At 39.3% G+C, this 26939-nt stretch overlaps 2 long non-coding RNA genes across 2 annotated transcripts; both read left to right on the forward strand.

The window, feature by feature from the left end:
- The first annotated feature begins 9148 nt into the window (after positions 1 to 9148).
- LOC131492211 (uncharacterized) lies at positions 9149 to 10481 on the forward strand. Its single transcript, XR_009251933.1, has 2 exons — positions 9149 to 10142; positions 10379 to 10481. It is a non-coding gene; the product is annotated as an uncharacterized LOC131492211 (long non-coding RNA).
- An 8814-nt stretch (positions 10482 to 19295) lies between these two features.
- On the forward strand, positions 19296 to 24117 carry LOC131492212 (uncharacterized). Its single transcript, XR_009251934.1, has 2 exons — positions 19296 to 21233; positions 22306 to 24117. It is a non-coding gene; the product is annotated as an uncharacterized LOC131492212 (long non-coding RNA).
- The last annotated feature ends 2822 nt before the right edge of the window (positions 24118 to 26939 follow it).

Genomic DNA, 26939 nt, shown 5'->3' on the forward strand with positions numbered 1-26939 from the left:
TGCAGAGCAGATGGAGCCTGCGCCCATGCGGCTCCAAGAAGCCCCCATACTCTCCGTCCCTGAAAAGGCAAGTGGGATTTTTTTCATTTCTTTTCTTATAACTTCACCTCAAATACAAGCCAGTGTGATATATACATAAGTAAAATGTTCTTAGTATCTTGATAAAAACGTTTAATTTTTTAAAAACAGACTGTGCAAGCTAAGCCACTTACCCATGCACTAAATTAGTGCTGAAGCCAGGATTGTGTGCTATTTAGAAATGCACTTAGCCATTTAAGGCCACATTAAATACTGACACCCCAGAAGTAGCCACATTTCCTTCTGTAACCCACTGCAGGCTCACAAGGTTGATAGTTTTTTTGTTTTTTTGTTTTTTTTTAATTTTTTTTTTTTAACATTTATTTATTTTTGAGACAGAGAGAGACAGAGCATGAACGGGGGAGGTGCAGAGAGAGAGGGAGACACAGAATCTGAAACAGGCTCCGGGCTCTGAGCTGTCAGCACAGAGCCCGACGCGGGGCTCGAACCCACCGACCGCGAGATCGTGACCTGAGCCGAAGTCGGCCGCTTAACCGACTGAGCCACCCAGGTGCCCCTGTTGGGTGTTTTTTTTAATTCTTATTTTAAATTTGTATTTATTTTGAGAGAGCTAGAGAGCAAGCAGGGGAGGGACAGAGAGGGGGAGACAGAATCTGAAACAGGCCCCAGGCTCCGAGCTGTCAGCACAGAGCCCGACGCGGGGCTCGAACCCACCGACCGCGAGATCGTGACCTGAGCCGAAGTCGGACGCTTAACCGACCAAGCCCACAAGGTTGATAGTTTTAATCACTCACTGTATTTTCACTTATAGCACTGCATTCCATGTTTACCTTCACTATGTACTGCCCTTATTTTAAACATGCTTGCTTTTAATTATTTATTTTTTTAAAGACAACCTTTTTTTTTTTTTTTAGGGGCACCCGGGTGGCTCAGTCGGTTAACCGTCGGACTTCGGCTCAGGATCATGGTCTCACAGTTCCTGAGTTGGAGCCCCACATCAGGCTCTGTGCTGACAGCTCAGAGCCTAGAGCCTGCTTTGGATTCTGTGTCTGCCTCTCTTTCTGCCCCTCATCTTCTTGCTCTTTCTCTCTCTCAAAAATAAATAATCATTAAAAAAATAAATAAAGGGGCACCTGGGTGGCTCAGTCGGTTGAGTGTTCGACTTCAGCTCAGGTCATGATCTCGCAGTGAGTTCAAGCCCCACGTCGGGCTCTGTGCTGACAGCTCAGAGCCTGGAGCCTGCTTCAGATTCTGTGCCTCCCTCTCTCTCTTCCCCTCCCCTGCTCATGTTCTGTCTCTCTCTGTCTCAAAAATAAATAAAAACATTTAAAAAAAAATTTTTTTTTAATAAATAAATAAAGACAACCTTTTTTTTTTTAAAGTTTATTTATTTTGAGAGAGAGAAAAGGTGCGAGTGGGGGAGGGGCAGAGAGAGGCAGGAGAAAGCTAGAATTCCAAGCGGACTCTGGGCTGTCAGCGATCTCACCAGCTGAGCAGTAAGTCAGCTGCTTAACCAACTCAGCCACCCAGGTGCCCCTGCTTTTAATTTTTTAAATGCTTTAGTGCCAGTATCTGGGATTCAGGGAATAAGTTTTTTTTCACCCTAAGACAGTGTGAAGTACTAGGATTCTGCAGTCAGACTGCCACATCTGTCTCCTCCAGCTCTGTGACCTTATGCAAATTACTCAACCTTTTTAAACCCCGGTTTTTATCATCTGTAAATGAAGATGTTAATAGTCCTTACCTCTCAGATTGTTATAGGATTAAATGAGATAATCTGTGTGCTTACCACACAGCAAATGCTCTGTAAATGTTGGCTTTTATATTTAATACTTTTGCTTAACTATAATTATATAGACTTTATGCTTGAGAACATGGACAAGTTATTTTACTTTTTGAAACTTTAAAATTCACTTTCATAAGTATAAAATATCAAATTCATTATGCTTACTTGCCCTATTTAACTATGTGTTCACCTTTTAAAAAACTAATTTTTTCTCTTTTTGACTAACATTATTAGTGGCTGTTAAAATGTTTGGCTAACAAATCTTTTATGTAATCTGCATCCTCAACTCAGATTTGGGGGTTGGTTGCAGTTAAATTTTTTGAATATCATTACTTTTACAGTAAATTATCTGTAATTAAAATTTAGTAAAAAATTATAATATATTCTTGGGTTCACAGCACATAACAACTTATGATTGGGGACTTTCATTTCCAACCACTTTATCTTTGGACAATTCACTTAGACCCCACATGATAAAACTTTTAATTTCACCAGGAGATTGCCATATAAGTGAGGGAAAAATCGGAAAAAACAATAATGCTAAAAAGGACAAGGCCCTATGCCTCACAAAAATTACAAAATGAAATCTCAGAAAAAAGTTGTGATTAATAAAGAGCCCATGGTGTGCAGAATTATCAATGCATGGAAAATCAATGACAAATACTTATTTTCAGCTCTTTCATGTTTCAGCCAATTCATTATTAATCAATTCATCTACAGCGTAAAGTAGGAAAATATTGTCTGTCTTATTTACACGATCCTTTCCAAAGTAAAGTGCTTTATAGTAAAATAACACCTTTAATTAGTAATCTACCTAGTTGAGGCTTCTGTCCACCAGCAATAAAAGGTAAGTTTTCATTGCTTCAAGGAAGGTGAAAGTTGGCTCTGCGCCCACTCGTATAATCACTAGCATATACTGGGAGAACAGCAGGCTGGAACAGCTAAACATGGAATCGGTGACCTGGGCAGAAAACATTAATCCCTGCTTGGGATTTGAACCTGTAATGTTTACCTAGTACTAAAGCTCTAATCTGTTGTCAACTTAAATGACCTGGAAGTGCGCGCGCGCGCGCACGCGCGCACACACACACACACACACACACACACACACATATATCTACAGTCTTGAAGATTTTGTTGTTGTTGTTTTAGTATTCTGGAATTAGAAAGTGCTTTTTGTTTTTAGTTATATGGATTAAAAGTCCTATTCACAGGTGTGAATTTATTTTCTCTTTCAACCATAATTTTTTAAACAGGCATATACAATTATAGTTTTAAATTATAAGTCAGGTGCCTGGGTGGCTCAGTCGGTTGAGCATCTGACTTTGGTTCAGGTCATGATCTGGCAGTTTGTGGGTTCGAGCCCCGCATCGGCTCCGTGCTGACAGCTCAGAGCCTGGAGCCTGCTTTGGTTTCTGTGTCCCACCCCCCCCCACCCCCCCCGCCGCCCCTTCCCTACTTGTGCTCTGTCTCTGTCTCTCAAAAATAAATAAATGTAAAAAAAATGTTTTAATTGTAAGTTAGTGGGAAAATATAAACAGATTTCTATAAATTCACATTTCTAGCACTCTTCAAGTGTAGCGGAAGTTCCCAAATGCATGGCAAGAAACATTTTACATCATCGGTTGGTGACTTTTTTTTTAAATTTTTTTTTTTATTAGTTTTCTTTATTTCTGAGAGGCAGAGAGAGACAGAGTGCATGTGGGGGAGGGGCAGAGAGAGAGGGAGACGCGAATCCGAAGCAGGCTCCAGGTTCGGAGCTGTCAGCACAGAGCCAGACATGAGGCTTGAACTCACGAGTGTGAGATCATGACCTGAGCTGAAGTCAGACGCTCAACCGACTGAGCCACCCAGGCACCCCCGGTTGGTGACCATTTTAGCTGAAGGGCTACTGCATTCCTTATCACCACAATTTTCCCTTCCCAGGAAAATCTACAATTGTTGGTGTCCATTCTTTCTGAAGTCTGCAAAGGACTGATTGCCTGTGTCCTTTCTCCACCACTTGTGGGAATGTCCAGCCACCTTCCCAACACTTCCCAGGCATCAAAGACCTCTTTCTCCAGACGTCCGTTCTTACTGACATGCACTCCGGCATCAAATTGTCTTTACTCCCACCCTCACCACTGGGAGCTGCTGAGGAAAAGGGGACAAACATCCAAGGGATGCTTTGGAAGACAGTACTCAGTTGGGCATATAGTCTCTCTTATTTGGATAGAAGACCTTAATAGTCATCCCTTAAATACTGCCTGATGGAATCTTCAAAATTATGATATTTTTTTTTTTTGTAAACTAAATTTTATTTCCCAGCATGATATACATGAAAATGAGAAGTTTATTTTTTTAAACTAAGAATTTCCATTCTTAAGTACAAAACCATTTGAAGATTTAATTATTTAGAGACTAGTTATAATCATTAAATGATCTGTTACATTTGTTCAAACCATACAAAATGTTTCTGAAAGGAGCACTTCTCTCACACCAGAGTATGAAGAGCACAGGCCTGACCAGTCTGGAACACATGAACCTCACTGCCTCCAGAGACTCTGTAGCCTCGAACACAGGAACACACAGTCATTCTCTGGAAACTGAGCCCAAGGTCCCTGCACAGACTCTGCTGCCAAAGGAAGAGGTCAGGGTTGCCTGCTGAGCTACAGAGCACAAGTGCCTGGGGAATGCAGGGAGACAGTTCTGCCTTAAATGCAGATGCCTTCAGGGTGGAGCAGTAGCCTGAGCCTGGGAAGAGCTGAAAGCGAGAAACAGCTGCTCTTTCTCTATTCACCACTGCCTCCTCCCATCCCTCTCTGCAGCAAGTCCCAGATGGGGGTACAGGCAGCCCCAGCCCTGGCTGAAGGGCTAGGGCATCCATCTCCACATCAGTGCAACTGGGAGTAAGGATTTCAGTACAGATACTTCCAGTTTTGTCAAACCAGGAAACACTATATTTCAAAATAAACTATTCCGTGTCATTAAAATAGAAGAGACGATAGACTCAGTAATCTTATCCTAGCATTTTTCTTGAGATGTACTGTCCAATAGAACTTTCTGTAATAGAGGAAAAATGAGCTATCCTGTCCAATATGGTAACTGCTAGCTGTATGTAATTAGCGAGCACTTGATGTATACAACTGAGGAACTAAATTTTTTAAATTTATTTATTTTGAGAGAGAGAGTATGCACAAGTGGGGAAGGGGAAGAGATGGAGAGAGAGAGAATCCCAAGCAGGCTGTACACCATGAGCACAGAGCCCAATGTGGGATTTCAACTCACAAACCACGAGCTCATGACCTGAGCCGAAATTAAGAGTCAGATGTTTAACTGACTGAGCCACCCAGGAAACTCAAGGAACTAAATTTCTAATTTCACCTAATTCTTATTAAATAGCTACAAGTGGCTAGTGGCTACTATATCGAAAGATCTTAATTCCTAAAGAGCTGAGCAATTGCATCAGCCTTGCATCGTATTGGCTTACATTTCGTTTGTTCAATGAGTTACTTAGTAATACTTCAACATAACATCACATTTGCACGATGCTTTATAGTTTACAAATTGCCTTCTCTTAAAAAAATCTCTTCAGCTCTGATGGATGGCTAGCACTTGCAGAAATATAGAAATTACAACGCTCCTACCCTGCATTTTCAATTTTTCAGCCCACACTATTTCTATCACATAGTTTGTAGAGAGCTCTTACCACCTAGGACATACATAAGATATGCCTTTCCAGTGTGTCAGTAGTCTTAGGAATATTTGCTCACACCAGATACCCAAGTTGTTGCCTGATCAGCACAGTGTACATCAAGACTGACTTCCTGGGATCTGGGTAGGTCTGTGAATGCAGCCCAAGCCTGTGTAAACCATTGTATCAGACTTCTCTCCCACGTTGCTCACATTAACTTGTAGCCAACTACACAGCCTGGTCAACTGGACAGGCAAGATAGCATATTACACTGTAGGGTTTGGGCTCTTATGTTACAAGCAACTGAAACAACTCCCTCTAATATAAGCAAAATGGCATTTACTATACAGATATTAAGGACTCAGAAATCAATTTATAGGGGCACCCGGGTGGCTCAGTTGGTTAAGCGTCCAACTTTGGCTCAGGTCATGATCTCACAGATTGTGGATTTGAGCCCTGCATCAGGCTCTGTGCTGATAGCTCAGAGCCTGGAGCCTGCTAAGGATTCTGTGTCTCCCTCTCTCTGCCCCTCTCCCACTCATGCTCTGTATCTCTCTGTCTCAAAAATAAATAAAACATTTTTTAAAAAGTAGAAATCAATTTACAAAAGTTGGGGAACCAGGATTAGAAGTGGGCAGAAATGAGGGATGGCAAGCACTAGTCATGTAAAAATACATTTAGGGCACTGAAGGTAACATAATGAACTCCAATATTCCCTTGTCCTGTAGTCACTTGCTTAAGATTCAAAATCATAGGGAAAAAAAAAAAAAAAAGAGTTGAATAGACCAAATGTTTCCAGCCTCACAGCAAAAAGAATATGGCTCCTTTGATTTTAATATGAAGAAGAATATACCTGGATTGATCATCTCACCAAAACTATATACAACTTCTGAGAAAGACATCTATGTACCTTAGGAAGGAAAAAGTAATGCTGAATATCCAAAATAGACATGTGTTCATGACATACATGATAAGACCTTTCCTATACCCTGTCCTTAAAAGACACAGTTACTATAAAGCCATGCCTTCTTAAGTGAAATTATATGCTGAATCACTGCTGAGCCACATGGGTAAGGAACTGGCCAGGTCTAAATTTGATTCATCTGTCTTTTTTTTTTAATTTATTTAACTCACCATGATTCACTTAATTAAGAAACTAGTATCTGTATTTTTTCACAAAGGTCTCCTAAGAAACATCATGAACTCCTTACAGCTATAAACATATGCTATTTTTCCATGACATTTCTATGACCTATAAGTCTAGCAATCGTATGGTAAAGTTAACTTTTAAGAATTTAACCATTAGGTAGATGCTTATTAAGCATTCATATTTTTTATATTTGTCAAGTACATGTTGTGACTCAGATTTCTATCTTCCTCTCCAAAAGTTCACAGTCTACTATAAAAAGATAAAAGATAAAGATAACTTTTATTACCAAGAAAGATTTTTTTTTAATGTTTATTTATTTTTGAGAGAGAGAGAGACAGAGTGTGAGTAGGGGAGGGGCAAAGAGGGAGACACAGAATCTGAAGCAGGCTCTAGGTTCTGAGCTGTCAGCACAGAGCCCGATGCAGGGCTTGAACTCACGAACTGCCAGATCATGACCTGAGCTGAAGTCAGACGCTTAACCTACTGAGCCACCCAGGCACCCCTCTAATTCTTTTTAATGCCTGCATGGTGTTCGATAATTTCTCCAGCGCCTGCAGAGGTGCATGCACAAACTTTAAAAACCTTAAAGGACTATTGAGCCAGCATTGCCAGACTTCACATTTTTCAGGAAAGCCAGAAATCCAGATCTTTATTTACAATTATCCCATTTAAAAAATACTGTTTAAGCGAAGCAAAATAGGCAGTGGGCTGGATTCTGCCCTCCAGCCCCCGGTTTGTGATTTCAGCGTTGATTTCTAGAACACTCATCACCTTATCTAAATCTCTCTTCCCTTTTCTTAAAGTTAGACGGACCAAAGCCAACCTTTGGGAAAGATATTGATTAGTACCAATGGAGAAATCAAAGAATATATCCTAAGAGATCATGTGAGGAAGATACTAATTTCGAATTAGAGCTTCAGTCTCACTATCAGCCAAGATGTAGTAATAGGGACTGAAACAACAACAACCAAAAAAACTGAGACAAAGTAAGGGGGACAATTGTTCTTATGACATTGAACATTAGTCAATGATGAACAGAGATCTTTGAAAAATGAAGTACAAAGGGAGTGAGCCCTACAATTGACTTAGTTCACTGCCCTGGTGGAAGTTTCTGGGCCATGATATAAGTAAGGGACCCCACAGAGCCTGGTAGCCTCCTCAAGTTGAGGGGATAGAACTGGGAATCTGAGTTGGACAAAGTGGCTTGAATTCTCAGGGTAGAATACTGGAGAGAGGAATGCTGTAAAGAGAGATCTGCAGATGATCATCTTGAAATATTCAGCTGAGAATTGACTAGTGCATGCATGTGAGCAAGCTACCCAAGACAGAGGAAAAAACTTTGGGCAGGGTGGGAGGGTAGAGTACCTGAGGTTCACACAAAACCAGAAGTAGTGCCTGTTCTCAACAGATTGGAAAATCACATCTTCCAAAGTCATCACCTAGAGGACTAAAAAAAGGTCTTCCCTCAATAGTATTTTAAAATTAACCTAGATAATGATTCCACGGAGATGGTGGAGTAGGGATCACCAGGAATCAAGTCTCCCATCTAGACAAAAATGGCACTGGCAGAATCTGATGTAACTATTTTGGAATTCTGGAATGTTTTGAAGCATTGCAACTTACAGAGGAAGGCTTGGATGGTAAATTTTGGTTAATTTTGGTCAATTTCAGCTCTTAACACAGTAGCAGCTACCCCATCCCCACCCCAGCCACATGGCAGGCAGCTGTGTGCATGTTCTTGGAGCAGCTTACATACAGCCTCTAGGAGCGAGGGTGGACAAAAAGGGCCCTGTCTTCCAAATATTGGTGATCTGTGTTCTCACTGCTGATTGTTGCTTCTGATGCAAAAAGATAGGTAGCCATTTTTGCTGCACCCCTCCCCATACCCCTCATGATTCCCCCATTACAAGCCCCTCCCCCTCTGGCTGAGCTGACTTCCAGGAAATTTAAATGGCCAGTGCTCTTTTCTCACCCCTTCAGTTTTCACCTTTCCCCTTTCGTGAGCCAGACTTTAAAGATTGGATATTCAAAAATAACTGCATGGCTAGAGAAAATTTAAAAATGATTGCACTTGCCCAAGGAAAGGCTCAGAAAAGACCTAAGAAGATATTATATTTATACCTCAGGCTGATCCTTTGCACAGAGACAACCTCAAACAAACAAACAAAAACAAAAATCCCCAAAACAATAACAAACAAACAACCCAGAAAACCCTGGGGGAAGGGGAAAACTTGATTACCAGACTTCCCAGATTATTAGAATCAAAAGTCCAGTGTTCAACCAAAATCCACACAAAGCATACAAAGAATTGGGACAGTGTGGCCCATTCAAAGGAAAAACAATTTGACAATTTGCCCCTGAAATAAACTTAATAAGATATATGAAACAAATACTTTAAAAGAACTGTCTTAATATGTTCAAGGAACTAAAGGAAGTTGTAGGGAAAATCAAGAAAATGAGGTGTGAACAAAATAGGCATATCTAGGGGCGCCTGGGTGGCTCAGTCGGTTAAGCGGCCGACTTCGGCTCAGGTCATGATCTCGCGGTCCGTGAGTTCAAGCCCCGCGTCGGGCTCTGTGCTGACAGCTCAGAGCCTGGAGCCTGTTTCAGATTCTGTGTCTCCCTCTCTCTCTGCCCCTCCCCTGCTCATGCTCTGTCTCTCTCTGTCTCAAAAATAAATAAATGTTAAAAAAAAAAAAAGTTAAAAAAAAATAGGCATATCTATAAAGAGAAAACCTAAAAAGGGAAATTCTGAAGCTGAAAAGTACAATAACTGAAATTGAAAATTCACTAGCAATATTCAAAAATAGATTTGAGCAGGCAAAAGGAAAAATCAGTGAACTTGAAGATAGAACAATGGAAATTATTCAGGCTGAGGAATAGGAAGCAGAAAGATTGAAGAAAAGAAATGGAGCTAAAGGAAATATGGGACAACACAAAATGTAGCCACATACTTATCATGGGAGTCCCAGAAAGCAAAGTGAAAGAGGCAGAGAAAACATTTGAATAATGGCTGAAAACTTCTCAAATTTAATGAAAGCCATGAATATAAACATCCAAGGAGCTCAACAAATTCCAAGTAAGATGAAGCTACAGACCCACATTGAAACACATAATCAAACTCTCAAAAGACAAAGACAAAGAACAAAACTTGAAAGCAGCAAATCATACAAGTTCTCCAATAAGATTATCTGCAGATTTCTTATCAGAAATTGTAGAGGTCATAGGACAGTGGGCCAATATATTCAAAGTGCTCAAAAATACTATCAACCAAGATTCCTACATCCAGCAAAACTATTCTTCAAAAATGAGGGGAAAATCAAGACATTTCCAGAGAATAAAAGCTGAGATGGTTTATGACCATTAGACCTGCCCTGCAGGAGCTGCTGGAGGGAGTCCTGCAAGGTGAAACGAAATGGTATTAGATAGTAACTCAAAGCCATATGGAGAAACAAAGATCTCAATAAAAGTAAATACAGGGGCATCTTTAAAAGGTAGTGTTAGGGGCGCCTGGGTGGCGCAGTCGGTTAAGCGTCCGACTTCAGCCAGGTCACGATCTCACGGTCCGTGAGTTCGAGCCCCGCGTCAGGCTCTGGGCCGATGGCTCGGAGCCTGGAGCCTGTTTCCGATTCTGTGTCTCCCTCTCTCTCTGCCCCTCCCCCGTTCATGCTCTGTCTCTCTCTGTCCCAAAAATAAATAAAAAAATAAAAAAAAAATGTTTCCTTAAAAGGTAGTGTTATTGTAATAATGGTTTGTAACTGTACTTTTTGTTTTTTACATGAGTTAAGAGACTAATACATTAAAAGAAAGAACAGTTATTGGTGTAAAAGCTAGTATTACTGTACCATTGATTTACAACTCCAAATAACGTTTTCTACATGATTTAGGACAGTAACGCATTTGAAAGAATTATTATATATTGTGGCAGGCAATGTATACAGATGTAATTTTGTGACATCAACAGCTAAAAAGGGCAGAATAGAGCTGTAAAAGAGCAGAGATTTTGAATGTTATTGGAGTTAAGCAGCTATAAATTACAATTAGAAAGTCACAACTTTAGGCTGATAAATGTAATCTCCATGGTAACTGCACAAAAAGAAATTAAGGAAATTAAGCATTTTACAACAACAAAAAACCAAAAGACAGAAGGCAGAAATGCAGAAAATAACAACAAAAATTGTAGACCATAGAGAAAACAAGTAGCATGACAGAAGTGCCTTTTTATCAGTAATTACTTTATTTTTTTAAGATTAAAAAAAAAATTTTTTTTAATGTTTATTTATTTTTGAGACAGAGAGAGACAGAGCATGAAAGGGGGAGGGTCAGAGAGAGAGGGAGACACAGAATCTGAAACAGGCTCCAGGCTCTGAGCTGTCAGCCCAGAGCCCGACACGGGGCTCGAACCCACGGACCGCGAGATCATGACCTGAGCCGAAGTCAGCCGCTTAACCGACTGAGCCACCCAGGTGCCCCTTTTTAAGATTTTTTTAAATGTGTATTTGTTTTTTTTTTTTTTTTTTTTAATTTTTTTTCAATGTTTTTTATTTATTTTTGGGACAGAGAGAGACAGAGCATGAACGGGGAAGGGGCAGAGAGAGAGGGAGACACACAGAATTGGAAACAGGCTCCAGGCTCCGAGCCATCAGCCCAGAGCCTGACGCGGGGCTCGAACTCACAGACCGCGAGATCGTGACCTGGCTGAAGTCGGACGCTTAACCGACTGCGCCACCCAGGCGCCCTTAAATGTGTATTTGTATTTGAGAGAGATCAAGTCAGGGAGGGGCAGAGAGATAGGAAGACAGAATCCTAAGCAGGCTCCATCCTGTCAACACAGATCCTGATGTGGGGCTCAAACTCATGAACTGTAAGTTCATGACCTGAGCTGAAATCAAGAGTCAGACGCTTAGCCAACTGAGCCACCCATGTGCCCCTACTTTATTTATTTTTTAATGTTTATTTATTTTTGAGAGAAAGAGAGTATGAGCAGGAGAGGGGCAGAGAGTGGGCGGGACAGAGGATCCAAAGTGGGTTCCATACTAACAGCAGCAAACCAGAACTCACAAACCATGAGATCATGACCTGAGCTGCGTCAGACGCTCAAGCCACCCAGGAGCCCCAGAAATTACTTTAAATGTAAATGAATTAAACTCTCCAATCAACAGATAGAGGTTGGAAGGATGATTAAAAACACATGATCTAACTATATGCTTCTATAAGAGACTGGAGATACGAAGACAAAATTGGAAAGTGAGAATGGAAAAGATATTACATGTAAAAAGTAATCAAATAGTAATCAAAAACTATAGGAGTGACTATACCAATAGCAGACAAAATAAACTTTAAGTCAAAAAAATTAGAGACAAAGAAAAACATTATATAGTTATAAAATTTTCAATAAAACATTAGGTACATAAAACATTTATATACCCAAACAGATCATCAAATATATGAAGCAAAAATTCACAGAATCGAAAGGAGAAGTAAAGAATTCTACAATAATAAGTGGAGACTTCAATATCCCACTCACCATAATGGACAGGATAACCAGACAACATAAGTAATAAAATAGAGGACTTAACACAATGTATCAAATAGATCTAACAGACACCTACAGAACACTCCACACAACAGTATACACATTCTTCTCCAGTGCACTTGGGACATTTTCCAGGACAGACCATATATATATATCAGGCCATAAATTAAGTCTCAATAGATTTCAAAAGATAAATATCATACAAAGTATCTTCACCAACCACAATAGAAATAGAGACAGAAATCAACAACATTAGGAAACTGGAAAATTCACCAAATTGTGAAACTAAAACAACACACTTGTCAGCAACCAATGGATCAAAGAAGAATTCACAAGGGAAAGTAAGAAAATTTAGAGATGGATATAAATGAAAACACAACAGACAAAAACTTATGGAACACAGCAAAAGTGGTGTTAAGAAATTAGAAAATTTAGAAAAACAAGAGTGATCTCAGTAGAGGAAAATGATGGCATAGTAGGATGACCCTGGCTTGCCTCATCCCACAAACAAAACTAGATGACTATCAAATCATCCTAATACCCCAGAAATTGATCTGAAGTCTGAAAAAACAAACTCCACAACTAAAGGGAGAGAAAAGGCCTCAAAGAAGGTAGGAAGTGCAGAGATGTGGTTTAGGGGAGAAACATAATAATGAGTGCTCTAGAGAAGACAGGAGGGAGGCATGGTCATGGAAAAGGGTGAGAGGGAGAGAGGGGCACACAGGAGAATGCACAAGGAGAATGTTTCCCCAAAGCCATTGGCTTGGAAAATAAGAAAGACTGAATTTAGTGTGTGCTTATAGCCAGCTGGTCTTAAAGCCGGAGTTCTAAAGGTCAGCAGGCTTGGATGGGATAGAACCCTGAGGGCCCTGCCCTACTCCTGGAGGGAAGGTAGGCAAACAAACTCTGGGCAGACAGCATGGAAACAGGGATCTGAAGAGTGCCTGGGGCACAAAGTGGGGAGATTATGAGCTCTTCTTGGAATGCTTCCCTGAGAGGCAGATGCCTCTCTGGGAACAAAGGAGCAGGCCAGCATCATTTCCCTCCCTAACATCTTGGCATAATACAGAGTCACCTGTGGGAAGCAGCATAGTGCTGACACTGGCAGCCTAACTTGCTTACACCAAGCCCCATCCCCTTGTGCTCTGTCGGGACTGCCCTTCTTGGTCATGCTTACCTCAGTCCCAGTGTGGCAGACCCCCTCCCCCAGAAAACCAGCATAAACACCTGCTCACACCACATCTCCCAAACAGAGAGTTCTGTAGGGCCTGTTATGGTGGAGGTGGTGTCAGGTCTCATTGCACAAATAGACCAAATCACACCTAATTAAAACTCATCACATTCATTCCAGGGACCAAACATGTGCACAAGACTGGCCTGAAGGGTAGAGCAGCCATAACACAGTAGCAGGGTGCATGCAGCATACAAGAGAGACACTCCCTGAAGAACCTGGCCCTGGACACTACATGACCTCTTCTTCATAAGGCCATTACTTTCAGCAGGAGGATAAATAACTGGCTTTTCTAACACAGAGAAGGCAGAGACTTAGACAAAATGTGAAGATGGAGGAATTTATCCCAAATGAAAGAACAAGATAAGGTCATGGTCAGAGATCTAAGCAAAACAGATATAAGTAACATGCCTGATGGAAAATTTAAATCAACAATCATAAGGATACTACTGGGATTGAGAAGAGAATAGAAGACATCAGTGAGACTCTTACCATAGAAATAAAAGAGTTAAAAAAGAAATGATCAGAGATGAAGAGTGCAATAAATGAGATTAGAAACAGGTTTGATGCAATGAACAGCAGACTGAAAGAAGCAGAGGAATGAATTAATGACCTAGAAGACAAAGTAATGGAAAGTAATGAAGTTAAACAAAAGAGAGAAGGAAGAATTAGGCAACACAAGAATAGGATTAGGGAACTCAGTGACTCCCTCAAATAGAATAATATTCATATTATAGGAGTCCCAGAAGTAGAGAAAGAAAACAGAGGAGAAAATTTGTTTTAAGAAATAATAGCTTAAGGGGCACCTGGGTGACTCAGTTGGTTAAGCCTCTGACTCTTGATATTGGCTCAGGTCATGATCTCACTGTTGTAAGATTGAGACCCCTGTCCAGCTCTGCACAGTGAGCACAGAGCCTGCTTGGGATTCTCTCTCTCCCTCTCTCTCTGCTCCCCCTCTCCCCCTGCTCACTCTCTCGTTCTCTCTCTCCCTCTCTTAAATAAACATTTTTTAATTAAAAAAAAGAAATAATAGATGAAAACTTCCCTAATCTGGGGAAGGGAACAGACATCCAGATCCAGGTGGCACAAAGAAGTCTCATCAAATTCAACAAAAGCAAGCCAATACAAAGACATATTATAATCAAATTTGCAAAATATAGTGATAAAGAAAAAAATCTTAAAAGCAGAAAGCAAAAGAAATACTCAATTTACAAAGGGAAACCATAAGGCTAGCTGGAGAGTTCTTAACAAAATTTCACAAGCAAGAAGGGAGTGGCATGATATATTCAATGTGCTGAATGGGGAAAATATGCAGCCAAGAATACTCTATCCAGGAAGGCTATCATTCGGAATAGAAGGAGAGATAAAGAATTTCCCGGACAAATAATAACTAAAGGAGTTCATGACAGTCCTGCAAGAAATATTAAGGGGATTTTTTGAGTGGAAAGGAAAGATAAAAGGTGACAAAGACAAGAAAAGATCAGAGAAAATCTCTAGAAACAGAAAACAAGTAATAAAATGGCACTAAATACATATCTATCAATAATTACTTTGAATGTAAATGGACTAAATGCTGCAATCAGAAGCCATAGGGTGACAGAATGGATTAAAAAAAACAAGACCCAGGGTGCCTGGGTGGCTCGGCTCAGTTGGTTAAGTGATAGACTTCAGCTCAAGTCATGGTCTCACAGTTCATGAGTTCAGGTCCTACATCAGGCCCTGCATCAGAATCTGTGCTGACAGCTCGGAGCCTGCAGACTGCTTCAGGTTCTGTGTGTGTCTCTCTCTCTGACCCTCCCCTGATTGCGCTCTCTCTCTCTCTCTCTCTCTCTCTCTCTCTCTCTCTCAAAAATAATCATTTAAAAAATTAAAAAAAAAAACCCAAGACCCATCTATATGCTGCCTACAAGAGACTCATTCTAGACCTAAAGACACCTGTAGATTGAAAGTGAGGGGATGGAGAAATATTTACCAAGCAAATGGATGTCAAAAGAAAGCTATAGTAGCAATACTTATATTGTACAAAATAGACTTTAAAACAAAGACTATAATAAAGAAGGACACTATGTAATCATAAAGGGGACAATACAAGAAGATACAACAATTGTAAATATTTATGCACCCAACATGAAAGCATTCAAATATATAATATAAAACAATAACAAACATAAAGGAACTAATCAATAATACATTAATAGTAGGGGATCTTAACACACCACTTACATCAATAGATCATCTAACAGAAAATCAACAAGGAAATACTGGCTTTAAATGACACACTGGACCAGATGGAGTTAATAGGTATATTCAGAACATTTCATCTTAAAACAGCAGAATATGCATTGTTTTCAAATGCATATGGAACATTTTCCAGAATAGATCACATATTAGGTCACAAAACAGGTCTCAACAAATACAAAATGATCAAAGGCATACCATGCATCTTTTCTGACCACAATGCAATGAAACTAGAAGTCAACCACAAGATAAAATCTGGAAAGAGCACAAATACACAAGGATTAAATAACAATGAATGGGTCAACCAGGAAATAAAAGAACACATTTTAAAAACATGGAAACAAATGAAAGTGAAAACACAATGGTACAAAATCTTTTGGATGCAGCAAAAGTGGTCCTAAGAGGGAAGTATAGATAATATAGGCCTACCTCAAGACAAAAGAAATATCTAAAACAAACAACCTAACCTTATACTTAAAGGAGCTAGAAAAAACAATAAATTAAGCCTAAAGCCAGGAGCAGGAAGAAAATAATAAAGATTAGAGCAGATATAAATGATATAGAGACTTAAAAAGAACAGATCAATGAAACCAGGAACTGGTTCTTTGAAAAAATTAATAAAATTGAAAAACCTCTAGCCAGACATATCAAAAACAAAAGACAATGGACCCAAATAAATAAAATCACAAATGACAGAGGAGAAATAACCAACACCAAAGAAATACAATTATATGAGAATATTATGAAAAATTATATGCAAAAAAATTAGACAACCTGGAAGAAATGGACAACTTCCTAGAAACATATAAATTATCAAAACTGAAACAGGAAGAAATAGAAAGTTTGAACAGACCTAAAACCAACAAAGAAATTGAATCAGTAATAAAAAAAATTTCCCAACAAACAAAAGTCCAGGGCCAAATGGCTTCCCAGGGGAATTTTACCAAACATTTAAAGAAGAGTTAACACCTATTCTTCTCAAACTATTCAAAAAAAATAGAAATGGAAGGAAAACTTCCAAATTCATTCTATGAGGCCAGCATTACCCTGATACCAAAGCCAATTAAAGACACCACTGAGAAAGAGAACTACCAGCCAATATTCTTGATGAACACAGATGCAAAAATTCTCAAAATATTAGCAAACTGAATGTAACAATACATTAAAAAAAACTTTCACCACAATCAAGTGGGATTTATTCCTTGGTTGCAAGGGGGTTCAATATTCACAAATCAATGTGATACATCACATTAATAAAAGAAAGGATAAGAACCAGATGATCATTTCAATAGATGCAGAAAAAGTATTCAACAAAATACAGTATCCATTAATGATTTAAAAAAACATCAACAAAGCAGGTTTTAAGTTTATTTATTTATTTTTAGAGAGAGAGAGAGAAAGGGCAAGCATGAGTAGGGGAGGGGAAGAGAGAGGGAGACAAAATCCCATATAGGCCCCATGCTGTCAGAGCAGAGCCTGACACGGGGCTTGAACTCATGAACTGTGAGATCACAACCTGAGGTGAAATCAAGAGTCAGACACTTAACCAACTAAGCCACTCAGGCGCCCCTGAACCAAGTAAGCTTAGAGGGAACATGCCTTGACATAATAAAGGCCACATGAAAAACCCATAGCTAACATTATCCTCAATGGGAAAAAATTGAGAATTTTTCCTCTATAATCAGAACAAGACAGTGATTCCACTCTTACCATTTTTATTTATCATAGTATGAGAAGTCCTGGCCACAGTAATCAGGCAACAAAAACAAATAAAATACATCCAAGTAAGTAAGGAAGAAGTAAAACTTCCACTATTTGCAGGTTATATGATACTATATATAGAAAACCCAAAAGATTCCTCCAAAAAACTGCCAGAACTGATAAACAAATTCAATAAAGTCACAGGATATAGTATCGATCTACAAAAATCTGTTGCATTTCTATCCACTAATAATGAAGCAGCAGAAAGAGATATTAAGACAATCCCATTTACAATTGCACCATAAACCATAATATACCTAGGAATAAACCTAAGAGGTGAAAGACCTATACTCTGAAAACTATAAAGCACTGATGAAGGAAATAGAAGATAATACAAAGAAATGGAAAGACTTCCATGCTCATGGATTTGAAGAACAAATGTTATTGAAATGTCTATACTACCCAAAGCAATCTACACATTTAATGCAAGTCCTAGCAAAATACAACAGCACTGGGGCTCCTGGGTGGCTCAGTTGGCTAAGCATCCAACTCTTGGTTTCAGCTCAGGTCATGATCTCCTAATTTCATGGGTCGGGCCCCCGCGTCGGACTCTGTGCTGGCAGTGTGGAGCCTGCTTGGGATACTCTGTCTCCCTCTCTCTCTGCCTCTCCCCTACTCATGCCGTCTCTTTCTCAAACATAAATAAATAAACTTAAAAAAAGTAGCAGAGTTTTTCACAGAAATAGAACAAACAATCCTAAAATTTGCATGGAATCACAAAAGACCCTGAATAGCCAAAGTGCCCTTTAAAAAGAAAAGCAAAGCTGGAGGCATCACAATTCCAGAATTCAAGTTACATTACAAAGCTGTAGTAATTATAACAGTATTGTAATGGTAGAAAAATAGACACATAGATCAATAGAACAGAATAGAAAACCCAGAAATTAACCCACAACTATATGGTCAGTTTATCTTCAACAAAGCAGGAAAGAAAATCCAATGGGAAAAAGACAGTGTTCAACAAATGGTGTTAGGAAAACTGGACAGCAACATGCAAAAGAATGAAACTGGACCACTTTCTTACACCATACACAAAAATAAATTTAAAATGGATTAAAGACCTAAATGTGAGGCCCGAAACCATTAAAACCCAAGAAGAGAACATAGGTGGTAACTTCTTTGACATTGGCCACAGCAGTTTCTTACTGATATGTCTCTTGAGGCAAGGGAAACAAAAGCAAAAATGAACTATTGGGATTTCATCAAAATAAAAGAGCTTCTGCACAGCGAGAGAAGCAATCGACAAAATCAAAAGGCAACCTACAGAATGGGAGAAGATATTTGCAAATGACATATCTGATAAAGGGTTAGTATTCAAAATATTTAAAGCATTTATACAACTCAATACCAAAAAAATGAATAATCTAATTAAAAATAGAAGAAATGAATAGACATTTTTCAAAAGAAGACATACAAATGGCCAACAGACATATGAAAAGATGCTCAATATCACTCATCTTCAGGAAAATACAAATCAAAATCACAATGAGATATCACCTCACACTTGTCAGAATGGCTAAAAACAACACAAGAAACAATACATATTGACAAGGATGTGGAAAAAGGGAACTCTCTTACACTGTTGGCAGGAATGCAAACTGGTGCAGCCACTCTGGAAAACATTATGAAGTTTCCTCAAAAAGTTAAAAATAGAACTACCCTACAATCCAGTAATTATGCTACCAGGTTTTTACCCAAAGAATACAAAAATGCTAATTCAAAGGGATGCATGCACCCCAATGGTTACATCAGCATTATCAAATAATAGCCTAATTATGGAAATAGCCCAAGTGTCCATCGACTGATGAATGGACAAAGAATATGTGATATATATATATATATATGTGTGTGTGTGTGTGTGTGTGTGTGTATAATAGAATATTATGCACCCATAAAAAAGAATGAAATCTTGTCATTTGAACAACATGGATGGAGCTAGGGAGTATAACACTTAAGTGAAATATGTCAATCAGAGAAAGACAAATACCATATGATTTCACTCATATGTATAATTTAAAAACAAAACAAATGAGCAAAGGGGAAAAAAGAGAGAGAGGCAAACTAAGAAATAGACTTTCAACTATAGAGAGTAAATTGATCATTACCAGAGGGGAGGTGGAGTAGGAGAATGAGTGAAATAGGTGATGGGATTAAGGATTGCACAGTTGTGATGAGCCCCACATGTTGTATGGAGTGTTGAATCACTGTATTGTACACCCAAAATTAATATCAATTACACTATATGTTAACTAACTGGAATTTAAATAAAAACTTAAAAAAACCTCCTGCAAATCAACAACAAAAACCCCAAACACAATTCAAAAGTAAAAAGGATTTGAATAGATTTTCTCCCAAGAAGATATACAAATGGAAAATAAGCATGAAAAGATACTTAACATCACTTGTCATTATGGAAATGCAATCCAAAACCACACTGAGATAAACACACTAGAATGGTTACAGTTTTAAAAAATGGAAAATATTACATGTTGATGTGAATGTAGAGAAATTAGAACTCTCATATATCCCTGGTGGGAATAAAAAATGTTGAAGCCACAATGGAAAACAGTTTTTTGGTTTCTTAAAAAGGTAAAAATGGGGGCGCCTGCGTGGCTCAGTCAGTTAAGCGTCCAATTTCAGCTCAGGTCATGGTGGATTCTTGAGTTCGAGTCCCACATAAGGCTCTCTGCTGTCTGCACAGAGCCAGCTTCGGATCCTCTGTCCCCTTCTTTCTGCCTCTCCCCCCGCTATGTGCTCTCTCTTGCAAAAATAAATAAACATTTAAAAAAAGATAAAAATAGAATTGCCATGTGACTCAGCATTCCACTCCTATGTATTTATCCAAAGGAATGCAAAGCATGGACTCAAACAGGTATGCCAATGTTCACAGCAGCGTTATTCACACTAGCTAAAAGGTGGAAACAACACAAGTGTCCATCAACAGATGAATGGATTGATAACACAATCATTCCACAATCATGTGGTATATAAACACAATGGAATATTATTCTGCTATAAAAAGGAAGTACTGATACTTGCTACAACATGGATGAGCCTAGCAAATATGCAAAGCGAAAGTAGTGAGACACAAAAGGGTGTTATATAATTTGTCTTAAATGATATATGAAGAATGATCAAATTCACAGAGAAAGAAGTCAGATCAGAGGTTACCAGGAGCTGGGGAGATGGAAGAAATGGGAGTTATCACTTAATGGTACATTTTGTGTTTGGGGTGATGAAAGTCTGGGAAGTAGAGAGTGGTGATGGCTGCACGCCATTGTGAATCCAATTAAAGCTAGCGAACTGTACGCTTAAAAACGGTTAAATGAGAAATGTTATCTGATATGTATTTTACCATACCACAATTTAAAACAAATTAGTATTGTAATATACCAAAACTATTGAAGTTCAAGCTTTAAATGGATGAGTCACATGTGAATTAGGTCTCAGTAAAGCTTTTTAAAAACCACCATGAGATCCTACTACACCCCTACTAGAATAGCTAAAATTAACAGTGCTTATTACCAAGCGAGGATGAAGGGGTGGAGGAGCTGGAACTCTCACACTGTTGATAGGAAACAAGTCTGGAACTTTCTTTTAAAAGTCTGGTAACCGGGCTCCTGTGTGCCACACAGTATGGCAGTGATGTCTGTCTTTTCCTAATTTTTTTTTCTCTCTCAGTCTTGACCTGAACTTTACCCTAGCTGTGAAGCACTGCAGAGGCCGACAAGACAGCAGTAAGCTCATCCCTGAGAGGACTGTGTTTTTAGCCGGAAGGCAGGAAGAAGTGACCTGTGGTCTGAAGAATGTGGATGAAATGTATGTTTATTTTTTCCTCCGTTTTCTTTCATTTTGCCCGAGGGCAGTTCCTTTTGACAAAATCATGGGGCATGTTGGCAGGTAATAATCAGGGAGAAACCCCATCTTTTTAGCGAGAACACCAGGTAAAGCAGCCTCTGGAAGCCAGAGAGTCTGCGAGACATCCTGGAGAGGAGAGTGCTGGAAAGGGAGCTCCCCAATTCTGTGTGCGAGCAAACACATGTCCGTGCTTAGCCAGGAGCTGCATGTGTGAGGCAAAGCAGCAGCACTTTGAAAATTAACCAGCATTGCAACCACCACCAACAGAGGGCAAGATAGGCCTGTGTGGTGTGAGGCTAACCCCATGATTGCCGGCTGAAACAAAAATATCTGCATCCTCCAGAGAATTGTTTAGACTTTTAGCACACAGAGTCTCCTAACATAATAAAGCAGACAGTCTTTGCTTTACGCAGCAGTATGAAACTGTAAAAATGGCCAGGCATGCTAAACTGTGTTGTGCAATCGTGGTAATCAATGAGTGAAATTATGAGTTTCTGTGACTTCTAGAAAGTTTCATAAAAACACTAAAAACTCGGGGCTGCTGGGTGGCTCAGTCAGTTAAGCATCAGACTTTGGCTCAGGTCATGATCTCATTGTTTGTGAGTTTGAGCCCCGTTTAGGGTGAGCTTGAGCCCGCTTCGGGTGAGCCTTGATTCTCTCTCTCCCCCTCTGTCTCTGCTCCTCGCTCACTTGCGCCCTCTCTCTCTCAAAAAAATAAAGAAAGAAAATATTAAAAATTAAATTAAAAATTAAAATTAAAAACATTAAAAACGTATACTGTCAGTGATAAATGTATAAGAAAATAAGACAGTAAAATTAATAGTTATTTTGTACCCTGCAACTGCAAACACTAGCAATACAGAGAAAGTGGTGTTTTTTGTCTTTGTAAGAAGTTTATTAAGAGTCTTTTGAGGAGTGCTTGCCTTTTTCATAAGTTGTATGACTTATGTGACAGCTTGTCATAATCCTTTAAGTCCGGATCTGCTTTCAACATTTTCTCCTTTGTGCTTTTAACGTCATAAAATATCTCCAGGTGACTTGAACGGGACATCCTCACACGTTTTGTCACCGCCCTTTCCTGACATATTTGATACCCTCACCTTGACTGGTCCCTCTGGCAGCACATCTGGGGCCCTGCAAGACGGCAATGCTGGCATGCTATGGTCCGCTATTTCTCCAACGACCCCCTTTACGTTGGATTCAAATTCTCACCTTCACTGACCCACTTTTATAAACTGTCATGTGGGTCTATCCCTGGAGATAAGGGGGCAGCACAACCACATGCTCCACCGTCTGTGCGTCAACTGAGGAGCACAGTGACCGGTCACCAACAGACTCTGCAAGAAGTGACTTCACGGGTCACTGAGCATGACGCCATCTGTTATTTACACAGTGACGGGTGGACTGAGTGTCGTCAAAAACCGACCTCTGTGCTTTGGAGCCAAAGTATAACATGAAGACAGAGTTTGGGACAAAGAGGAATAATAGCTTCATTGCCTGGCCAGGCCAGGGAGGCTGCTGCAGGCTAAGGCCTTCAAAATTGCAAGCCCACCTGGAGAAGGGGCTGGGGTCTTACAGAAAAATACAGGGGCTAGCTGGTTTGGACACAAATTGCATACTTGCCGCCAGCCTTGTTCATCATGTCTTCAGGGTGGTACCGGGTTCCTGGAACAAAAAGCTAAGAATCGAGATGGGCAGGTTTGCGGGAGAGAGGGAAAAGGTTCCGTGGGTTAAAATCAAGCTTCACTGAAGCGTTAGTGCAGCTATTTTGATTTTTGTTCAGCATTCTGCTTTCGCAGTTTCGTGAGGAGCCACAGCAGCTTGCGGCCAGGTTGTACTTTGTGCCGTTATATGGTTACTGTGCTGTGGTAACTGAAACTCCAATGATGTCCACGCCCACTACTATCAACTAGAGGGTGGTAACTGAAATTTCGCAATCATGAAGTGTCACTTCCGCCGTATAACATTAACTGGATGTGAATCCCCAATACTGGATCGCTCCCAAGGGGACGGGAAGTAGGCTCCACTATTTGAGTGAAAGAGTGTCAGTGAAACTGTGCACACGTTTTAGAACCAGCACATTTCTGAAATGTATTGTCGCTGCATATCATTCTGGGCTGATGATTCTTTTCCGCTAATACTCTAAAGGTATTGTTGCACTGTGTTCTGGCCTACATGATTTTTTTATTAGACATCTGTGCTTATTGCAATTCAAGTTGTTATTCCCTGTATTGAATGTGATGTTTTGTTTTTCTGGTTGCAGTCAAGATTTTTTTTGTCTTTGGTTTTAAGCAGTTAGACCATGACAAACTGAGCATCTTGGATTTTGCTGGGTGTCTTGAACCTGTACATTTATTTTGTTCACCAGATTTTAACTTTTCAAGTAATTATTTCTTCAAAATATTTTTTTCTGCACCAATTCCCCCTGCCCCATCTTTCTTAGACTCAAATGACAAAAATACTAGGGTTTTTTTTTTCACATTGTCTCACAGATTCCTGAAGCTCTGTTCATTTTGTCTTTTTTTTTCTCAGTGTTTCTCAGATTGGTTAATTTGTATTGATCTGTCTTGAATTCACGGACTCTTTCTTCTGTGATATCTGTTCTTCTATGAAGCCCATATACTACATGTTTTTTAATTTCAGAACTTATATTTTTCAGTTCCAAAATTCCCACTTGGAAATTCTGTGTCTCTGCCAAGAATTTCTTCCTATTTATATTAAGAGCTTATAATATTATAATTATAATAGCTGCTTTCAAGTTTTTGTCTGATAATCGAAAATCTGTATCATTTTTGGCTTGACATGTGTTGTCTTTTCCCTTGTGAATAAATGATATATCCCTGGTTCCTTGTGTCTCCAGGAATTTTGTATTGTATCCTGGACATTTTGAATATTATGTTGTCAGACACTGCAACCTGTTATAATCCCCTGGAGGATATTGATTTAAGTAGGCAATTAACCCAGTTAAATACAGACTGAAAACCATGTCTTCTTCTGTGGATGGTGGTTCCAATGACAGCTCTGATTTCAGAGCTTTTGCTCACGTCTTTGGGGCTGTCTGTGCATGTACAGCTTAGGTCCGAGCCCAGGACTTACACCAGGTCATGTGCAGCATTGAGGGCTCCTCTTCTCTAGTTCTCTTCCCTATAAATTCCCCAACATACACTATTTGAATCATAGGAAACTTTTTGGAGTTTTTGTTGCCCATCCTGTCTTTTCATAGTTCCAGAACTGGGGTCTCCCTCAAGTAGGGCTGAGAAAGAAAAAAAGAGCAAGAAACGTTCTATTTTTATCTATAACCAAACCTATACCTATAGCTAGCTAGCTAGCTGGCTATCCATCCATCCATCCATCCATCCATCCATCCATCCATCCATCCATCCATCCATGTATCTATCTACCTATCAAGGAGAGAGAGTGAGAATACACACAGGGATTTCCCCCTGAAATCTCTTTGGCTCACAAAAAATCCTTTCCTGGACCTCTGGCCAGAAAGACAGGGCTTTTCTTGGAGTTCTTGCTGCATGTGACAACGGGGGAGTGGGGAGGGAGTTCTGTGACTGGGACCACTTTCATGTCAAAGCTTGGAATAGTCTGGGAAACTCATTCCTGTAAAGAGTACTTCTTCTTGAGTGTTGATTCCCACCCTCCAATTTTTCTGTCACTATTTACTTTTCAGAGTCCACAGGGAGTTGATATATAATTTTGTCCAGAAATGTTAGTTGTAATGAGTGGGAGAAGTAGGCCATAGTGTGCTTACACTGTCTTGGCCAGCACAAGAAGTATCAAAACTTTTAAAATCTTATAAAATTTAAGCTTGAGTTTATTATTATTATTTTTAATGTTTTATTTATTTTTGAGAGAGAGTGAGAGCGTGAGTTGGAGACACAGAATCTGAAGTAGGCACCAGGCTTCGAGCTGTCAGCACAGAGCCTGGGGATTGAACTCACAAACTGTGGGATCATGACCTGAGCCAAAGTCAGTCGCTTAACCAACTGAGCCACCCAGGTGCCCCTTGAGTTTATTATTATTATTTTTTAGATAATCAAGTATTTTTTTCCAAGTGACTTCAGCATTTTTTTAAAAGTTTATTTATTTATTTTGAGAGAGAGAGAGAGAGAGAAAGAGAGAGAGATTGAGCTGGAGGAGGGGCAGAAACAGAAGGAGAGAGAGAGAATCCCAAGCAGGCTCTGCACTGTCATCAGTGAGCCTAGCCCAGGGCTTGAACTCATGAACTGAACCATGAGATCATGACCTGAGCCAAAACCAAGAGTCAGTCACTTAACTAACTGAGCCACCCAGGCGCCCCTCAGCATTCTTTTTTATGTCCTTCCCTAGCAACAGGGATTTTTAGAACAGTTTGTCTGGCAAGTGAAGAGTCCTCAATGTTGTGATATTTTATTACTAAATGAGAAAACACCAAACTTTGCCTTTGCTTCCTTTGCTCCCCAGTTCAGTAGAACCTAACTTTAGCATTTCCTAAAGGTGTTTTTGAAAAGATTTTGATTTCTCAAAATATGGTGTACTGCATTTCCAAATCCCAAATTGGCTTCTGCTGTATATTTAAATTTGATTTAAGATATACAAAGACTAATTTGTCATTACTTTCTTTATTCAAAATGCTATTTTTATGAAGCAAACTTTGGTAAGAAAAGGTATCCTGGAAGAATTTTTGTAATCAGCTTAAAATCATGCCTGGTTTTTTTTGGTTTAAACATAGTGAGAAAAGATTTAGGTTATTTCAATGAAAAGGATTCTTCTTAAGAAAAAAGATTGTTTTAAAATCAAGTCAAGCAAGTTATGTAAATAGGAAACATTTGATTTTAAAACATACATTTTCTATCTTGCTGCAGTTTAAAGATAGACAAAATCATACAATCCATCAATAATACAGCTTAAGAAACAGTGTCTGTGGTTGTTTGATGCGTATGTGGAGGTTCTCATCAGCTCTTTTGTAGTGTACCACAGAAAAGAAGAGCTCATTAACCTGTTGCTAAGCAACAATGGTTCCTAGACCAGAACTTCTGGAAACCAACAGGGTAGGGGTATGAATTGTCCAAATTCACAAAGGGAAAGAGAGAGTTCAGTACACAAGTGAATAGAGATCCAGGAAACTACTTTTTGAAAATGAAGCAAGGGCAATTCAAATGAATATTGGAGAAATAAACCAAAAGCCCAATTCTCTAATTCTTCCATGCACAAAACACACAATGATCCCTAAAGAGTTCTGCATGTGTAAGGGCCAAAAGATTAACTCCCACATGGTTCAATGAATTCAAAGTAAAAAATGATAATTAAGTCAATTTTTATTAATACTTTTAAGGCATTTTGCTAAAAATGCTGCCTTTTATAGGTAACAAAAGAAAGTAACACTAAAATTTTACTAATACATTGTTAAATTTCAGATATGAAGCATAAAGAATTCAGCAAATTGAATGGGAAGTTTAGTATTGTTATAAGAATTAGACTTTCCCCTAAATTAAATTGCTAAGACTAAAGAGGAAGTGTTTAAAGAAAAATAATCCTGTTTTATCTCAGTTGTGAAGAGGTTAAAAGTTCCAACTCTCTTTTAAAAATCTTAAATATGTAAATATAGATTCTTTTCAAGCAGAACCACCAAGTAGCTTTGGCCCATAGACTTTCTAAGCTTAGAGAAAATATTGAATT

Source organism: Neofelis nebulosa, chromosome 12 (assembly GCF_028018385.1).
Source record: "Neofelis nebulosa isolate mNeoNeb1 chromosome 12, mNeoNeb1.pri, whole genome shotgun sequence".
Taxonomy (NCBI): Eukaryota; Metazoa; Chordata; class Mammalia; order Carnivora; family Felidae; genus Neofelis; species Neofelis nebulosa.